The sequence below is a fragment of the Choloepus didactylus genome, chromosome 4 (genome assembly GCF_015220235.1).
Source record: "Choloepus didactylus isolate mChoDid1 chromosome 4, mChoDid1.pri, whole genome shotgun sequence".
NCBI classification, from domain to species: Eukaryota; Metazoa; Chordata; class Mammalia; order Pilosa; family Megalonychidae; genus Choloepus; species Choloepus didactylus.
The window spans coordinates 122,137,619-122,145,358 of NC_051310.1; positions in this window are offsets into that span (position 1 = coordinate 122,137,619).

Genomic DNA, 7,740 nt, shown 5'->3' on the forward strand with positions numbered 1-7,740 from the left:
GAAGATCTAGAAATATCTGCTGGCTTGACCATGGTACTAAGTTCCTCTAACAATGCCAAGCTTCCAGCCTGCACATCTAAGGATCCTCTAGAGCCAGATTTGAGATGGCCTCAAAGGCTATTCTGCTCTGCTATAGGGCCCAGTGCTCTCATCATCAAAGATTCATTAGGATTCTTTAGGATTCAGTGAGTCCCTTGCTGAAAGGCCAAAGTCTTATTGGCCATTAACAAGGCCAAGTGGGATTATTTTGTTATAAGAAGGCCAACACCTTGGAAAGCCGAGCACAAGGCCCTGAAGGAAAGGGATGTAGAATAGTGCTTTGTTACCACAAATTGCTGTACAAAGAGAGTGTTATTCTTATTTCTCCCAAGCAACAGGAATCTGGGTAAAAGTGTGATGGAAGCACTGCACTGACATCATCAAGCTCATAGGTCATCAATGATGACAAAGTCAGGTATCAGTAGCACTTCTAGACACTAAACAGAGATGATTACCTAAAAATGTATGCAATCTTGGGGCACAAAGACCTGGTATACCCTCTAACTTGTCTTGCAGAAAGGTAAAAGGATCCCACCTGAGTTGAGAATTTCCTCTGCACTGTGGAATTGTGAGCCTAGGAGCAGGTGAGCCAGTCAGCTTGCAACTGCTTGGCTTTTAGGGACTGTCATGGTAAGTGCAATTAAAAAGATATGAAATCTTCATACTTTGCTGGGGGGATTGAAAAATGGTGTAGCTACTTTGGAAAACAATCTAGAAGTTCTTCAAAATGTTAAACTTAGAGTAATCATATGACCCAGCAATTTCACTCCTGGGTACATACCAAAAAGAAAGGAAAACATCCCCAAACAAAAACTTACAAATGAATATTCATAGCAGCCTTATTCATAATAGTCAAAATTGGAAACAACCTAAATGTCCATCAACTGACAAATGGACAAAATGTGGTATGCATATATACAATGGACTATTATTCATCCATAAAAAAGAACAAAGTACTGATACATATGACAACATGGACGAATCTTGAAAACATCATGCTAGGTGAATTAAGCCAGACACAAAAGGCCAATATTGTATGATTCCATTTCTATGAAATGTCCAGATAGGCAAATTCATAGAGACAGAAAGTGACAGTCTGCCTGGGGAGTACCCCCAAGGTGGTGCTCCAAAGGGGCCCCTTCACTTGCAGAGTGATGCAAGAATGACTGGCATGGGCTAGCGGTGGGGGTTGGGGTTGGGAGTTGACTCAAAATCATGTCAAATATGGAATGATTAAAGAAGCAAGGAACATTAGCCTGGAAGAAGAAAAACACAAAAGGGTCACAACAGCCTTCTTGAATAAAGAGCTGCTATGAGAAAAGGGGGAAAACTTGATTGACACAATCCCAAAGGGCGGAACATACACTGTCACTTCTAACATCACATTCAATTCTGCAATTCTATCAGAATCTACGAAAGGGTATACAAGGTGAAACTATAAATAAGCCCAAGAAGGGTCATAATGAGTTTAGGGGGACAGGAGAGAGAAGACAGGACCTGGAAGCAGAAGCAAGGGTCCCTGACCATCCTTCCACCACTGGGCTTTGAAGGGAAGCTGCGACATCAGGGCAGATGTCCACACCTTCCCACAAGTGTGAAGTTGCTGGCGGGGTCAACTATTGGGAGATGGAGTAGGCACTGCAGACATCTGGAGGGGCAGGCAGAAAGCCACCTCACTCAGGATGGCATCTTGCTAATTTCAGAATTGTGTCTCAGTAGGGCTGGTCTCTGCTGAGACAGTGGGCAGTGGTTTGAGTGATCTGGTTTGAGGATGCAGCCACAGCCCTTCCATTCTGGACCCTGGGTTCCCTTTCCAAGGTCTCTGGGGTGGTGTTGCAGAGGGGATGTCTTAGAGAAGGAACAAGATCCAAGTAACAAATCACTCCTTCTACAATGCATCCCTGTGCTTTGAATAGCTTTGATTTTGTGCTTCGTTTGAGTTCTCATTTGCTAGCATAGAAGACCAAAATAGAGACTCGTGCAAACAGCCCTCCGCAGCCTCAGTCCGTGAATCCAGGTTTAGCTGCAGTGCAGTGGCTATGATGTGCTCTACTGCCACCCAGTGGATCCATTGAGAACTCTCAGGTAGGAAGTTTAGAGTTTCTCAGTGTGGTCCCCAGACCAGCGTCATCAGCGTCATATCCAGAAACTCTGGGAGTGGGGCCAGCAGCCTGTGTTTTAACAAGTCCTTCAGGTGATTCTGATGCACACTCAAGTTTGACAAGCAAGTTTGTCAAACTCAAGTTTGAATAGTTATTTGCACCCTGGGAGGCATGAAATGGATAATCAGAGATTTCTCAATTGGGAGAGGCTGATTTTTATTGATGTGCAAAGGTCATGCCTTTTATAAGCACTAAATTTTATTGGCCACTTTAAATATTATTCATCTGATTCCAAGGAGAGACAAGAAGGCACAAAATGCAACTCTGCTTTTACCGAGAAGCTCCTGCTTATAAACATCCACTGTTTCCCTGTTTCTGAGAGTAGCATTCAAAGGCCTCCAAAAATCTGGCCCCACACCTGTTTCCCAGTCTCACCTTCCATCATTCCTTCACTTCAGTTATCCTAAACTCTAATGCAACTGGCTGATTCTCTGAATCTAGCCTCATCCCTGCATTTACCCTATTCCTTTTCACTCATCAAAGATGCACCCATCTCTAAGATCTCTAAGACCAAAGTTTCAAAATAAAGAGTTCTAAAATATTGTACCCATTTTAAGTCCCTCTCAAATACCACTTCCCCTTTGAAGTCTTCCCTGCTTGCTCAGCCAGTAATGATCTTTCCAACCAGGAACCACCACTATATTCATCTATATCTCTCTTTTACTGCTATGGACTTCACCCTTTGCATTTCAGTTCTTCATGGACATTTATTACCCCTTAGGACAGGGACTGAGTCCTACTCATCTCAGTGTAACCTAATGCAGGGCAGGTGCACGGCAAATGCTCTTTGAAAGGTGTAAATGAATGACTTTGGTCTCTCACAAACAGCAGCTCACAACAAATGTTGGAATTAAAATCAGGGTGATGCAGACATTGCAACAGGAAAATGTACGTAAGGGTAATTTAGGAGCACCAGATGACCTTGGCAAGGCTGGGAGGAAAAACCTTGATATTGACCAAAGTCTTTTTTGGGATTCTGCCAAAAAGGATCCCCAGTACCGGCTAATCTACCTTCTATATTGGGCCAGGATAGACCACTAGCTCCCCCTGCTGGCACTCCAGGTATTACTCCAGGTATCCACCAGGTAGCTCTGGGAAACCTTCTATCCCACCAGGCCCTTAACAAGCCCCCTGGAAAACACAGGTACCCTTCAGAAAACTCCATCCTTGCAGCCACTAATATCTTTTTAGGAATGCTGCTCCCACAGACCTGAGCTTTTGGTCCAGATATGTTCTCCCAGGCCACTTGCCCCACCGGTCTCCATCCACACTGCCCTTCCCATTACATGGCCCTATATGGTTTTGATGGTTGTGGACCTGCTGGGGAAGAGAGAGCCACCAGACTGACACTGGAGCTGGGGCAGAGGGTGCCTTGAAAGAGAACCTGATAGCCAGTGGGAAGCCAGACTGTGAGGAATCTGGGACCCGCAGAGAAAATCTTATAAGAAGCAGAAAGCAATCACCAAAACAGCAAGAGCTATTGAAGCCTGAGTGGGCAAATGGGAAAGGACAACCCACCAGGGAGACTGGGGCTGACACAACAAGGGCCTGGGGCTCCAGCACATCTAGTCCAAGGCACAGGGATTTGGGTGCCTGGGGCCCGTTGGAAGACCTAGGCTGCTTCAGACAGACCTCGGCCTCTTAAGTTGAAGCTCCCTCATGTATTTGATAGGAGGGTCACTGAAAGTAAGTTTATGGACAATCTTCTTTTAGGGTCACCTTAAAGTCCCATAACTGGGACTCAAAGTCCTGTGCCTGGTTATAATGATTCTAGGGAGCTACCCAAATGCTTTATGGAGGGGAAGGTGGGGGGGGGGGTCTGAGGAGCCCGTGTGGAGGAGGGGATGGCTTGAGGGGCTCCTCGTGCCCACACTTACCTCACCATCTTTTACAAATCCCCTCAAGCTGCTTTTGTTTACTTTTCTATGAATGTGTCTAGTGCGACATTTATAACTTCTAGGGCCTGGATAAAACAAGAAGTCAGACTGAAAGGAATAAAAGATAGTAGAAATAGTGTTGCTTCTGGGTAGAAAAACTGGAGAAATTCGGTCAACGACAGGGGACTTATTTTGCACTGTTTTACCATATTGTATTATTTGAAATTTTTATTATATGCCATTTAAGAAATAAGCTGAATATAATAGATAAAAATTTAAAAGACAAGAATAGACAAGTCACAAAAAGACATCTTATAAAACAAACCTCACAATAAAAAAGGAGATTAATCTGATTAAAGAGAGATTAGTCTATTATTCAGAAAGAGATGTTAATAATGAAAACTAGGAGTGGGGGGCAGAGTGAAGAATCTGTCACATCTGTACTTTGCTGGCATCTATACAAACTGGTAAAATCTTTTGAAAAGCAATTTGGCAGCATTTATAGAGATAGATTTTTTTTTTCATTTGATACCGCAGTAATTCTATTTCTGGTTATCCAGCCAAAGCAAATAACCTGAAATATGGAAAACACTATAGATACAAGGATGTTTGTTATAAGAAAGCAGAATTTGGAATCCTAAGTGTCCAACAATAGAGGGACGGGTAATTAACTGAATGATTTACTCAATTTGAGGTTATGCAGCATTTAAAAAGGTAATAAAAATTATCTAATAACAGGAAATGTGCCTATTTTATAATGTTAAGTGACAATCAAAATATATACAAAATTACATAAACACTATGTTCTTAGCTATGTTTAAAAGAGTGCACAGAAAAAAGGACTAGAAGGAAATGTACCTAAATACTAATGTTTGCAATAGGCTGGTAGGATTATTTTCTAATCTTTCTTGTAATAGTTACCCTATTCTATATGGAAAACTATGTGAAGAAAGAAATGAGATCTTTCCATCCCCCCAGTCTGCAAAGCAGAGCACCCATGAGGCCTCTTGTAAGCTGAAGTGTTAGGCTATTTTCAGAAACTTCTGGCCAGGAAATGCATAGTGAAGGAAGAACAAACACCATGACACATGCCTCCATTTCCAAAGTATTTGAAAACTACTGCTGGGATGTAAGGACTCCAGCTCTACTATACTGAAGTTCAAAGGAGTTTACCAAATGTAATTCAAACTCCAGTTGTAAAGGGTCCACATGAAGTATGGGAAAATAAAAAGAGCAGCTAGCTCCCAGCTCATCCTGAGTGAAGTCACAGCATCCCCCTTCACCTGCCTGACTTTCCAAAGGCAGGTTGCGAGCATAAGGGCCCATAGAGACAACCGACAGGGAGGAACAATGGCCAATTCCAGGCGGAAGCTGGGGATGACACAGGATGTCACAGCTGTTTGTTCTCCAGGGGATAAAGCTGGTGAAATGTTGGTCTCTATGAGCCTAGAACTTGACATGTGAGCACCCCCCGGCAAGCTGAAAATGCCACTTTCCAAACAGGCTAATAACTTAGTGTTCCTTCAAATCTATATTCTTTAATGTTTGTTCACCATATTTGAGGGACAAGGGGAAGCAGTATGATGGGGTTAGGATGAAGAAAGCCAATCTCGGGTGGCAACCCCGTCTCTCCTCCACTGTTCAGGGCACTTCAGCTCCATCCCAAACTTGGATTTCCAGACTCAGCTAAACCAAGGCCCTGCCCCTATCTGAGCCCACCCACCACAGAAGGCAGCTTACTCCTCATACTATTAGTCAAGTACACCCTGTAGGTGTCTTACCACTCCCTGACTTCCCATAGCACACTTGTTTTAAACAATTTTCTCCATAAAGCTGCATTTCCAATGATGTCTTAGTGGTGGTGGACTTTGAGCAACCTACAAAATGGTACCCAACTGGACTGCTCTATGGGGTCACTCTGCAAGCTCTTCTGGTATCCACACTCCCCACTATCAGAAATTCCTCTATATTGGCCTTCAGTTTCTAACTAGAGAATGATCTTTCATTTTTAAACATTTTTTGGGTATTTGGTCTTATAAACAGACACACGCATGCACACACACACACACACACACACACACACACACACAGCATAGCATACTCATGATTTTGCAAATCAGCTTTTTTTAAAACCCTCCTTCTCTTGTAGGTTTTCAAAGCCATGCCTGGGGTGTTTGGTTTGCTTTCACTGTACTCAGGAAGCCAATGTATCTGGTCAAAGTAGCTCTTCCTGCTAGGCCTCTATCCACAGGCAGGTGGATTCTTGTTTTGTGTTCCTCACGATTCAACTAGATTTCTCTACCTTTTCATACTCACTCCGATTATTCTAAGTAAGATCTTTATCATTGTTACACAATCCTTTAAAAAATATTTAAAATAAATTTTTATTATTAAAAATTTCAAATATGCACAAGCCTAAGAGGGAATATTATAATGAACACCTATGGATCCATCATCTAGCTACATCCAGCTATATATTGCCAATCTTAGGTGAATTTTTCCAATCAAGTATCCTCGCTTCCAATAGGTACTGTCATTAGTTAATTTTCTTAAAAATATAGACTGTGCAAGTCATTATCCTGGAAAACCTTTTCTATGGCTCCAATTGCCAATGGGATGAAATCAGGTTTATTACCAACTAATTCTGACTAATTATTCCAATGTTTTCTACATCAGTCCCTTTAGGAGGAAGGAATGAAGGGAGGGAGGGAGGGAGATTAAAAATTAGAAAGATTCATGGTTCTGCAAACACAGAGTTACATGTTCCTGGCCCTACACCTCTGCTCATTTTTTATACTCTTCCTCCCACTCTTTTTTCCTGAACCATTTTTAGGGAAAAGGTCTTCAGTTATGAAGCTTTCCTAGCTACCGCAGCCATTACAAATTTCTTCCTCTTTCTAAACTCCATTAGCATTTACTATAGTTCTTGCAATCTGGTCATTTTGATTCATCTTTCACTAACTGGATTGTGTTTCTCTCTATTCCCCAGATTCTAGGAAACTCAGAATCAGATTTTCTGATCAATTTCATCTACAGAAGGTCTGCAGGCAATAAATCATCCCAGTTTTTACTTGTCTGCAAATGTCTTCATTTTGTTTTATTTTTAAAGAATATTTTCACTGGATATAGAATTCTGAGTTAGCATTTATTTTCTTTTGGTACTTTAAAGATGACACTCAATCTCATCTTCCATTTTTTTGTTGTTGTTGAGAAACCAGTCACCAGTCTTACTGTTGCACTTTTGTTGTTGTTTTAGTTTCCAAGGCTGCTTAAGCAAATACCATGAAATGGTTTGGCTTAAACAATGTAAATGGATTTGCTCACAGTTTGAGACCAGGAAAATGTCCAAATCAAGGCTTCATCAAGGCAATGCTTTCCTCCCAGTGATCCTCGGCTCCTCCGCCACATGACAAGGCACATGGCGGCATCTGCTCATCTCGCCCTTCTCTTCTGGGTTTTGTTGATTTCAGCTTCTTCCTTCCATGGCTTTCCCTCTCTCTGTGTCTGAATTTCATTCTCTTATAAAATATTCTAGTAATAGGATTAAGGCCCATCATGATTGAAGTGGGTCACACCTTAACTGAAGTAGCCTCATCAATAGGTCCTACTTACAGTGGGTCCACACCTACAGGAATGGATTAAATTTAGGTACATGTTTTTCT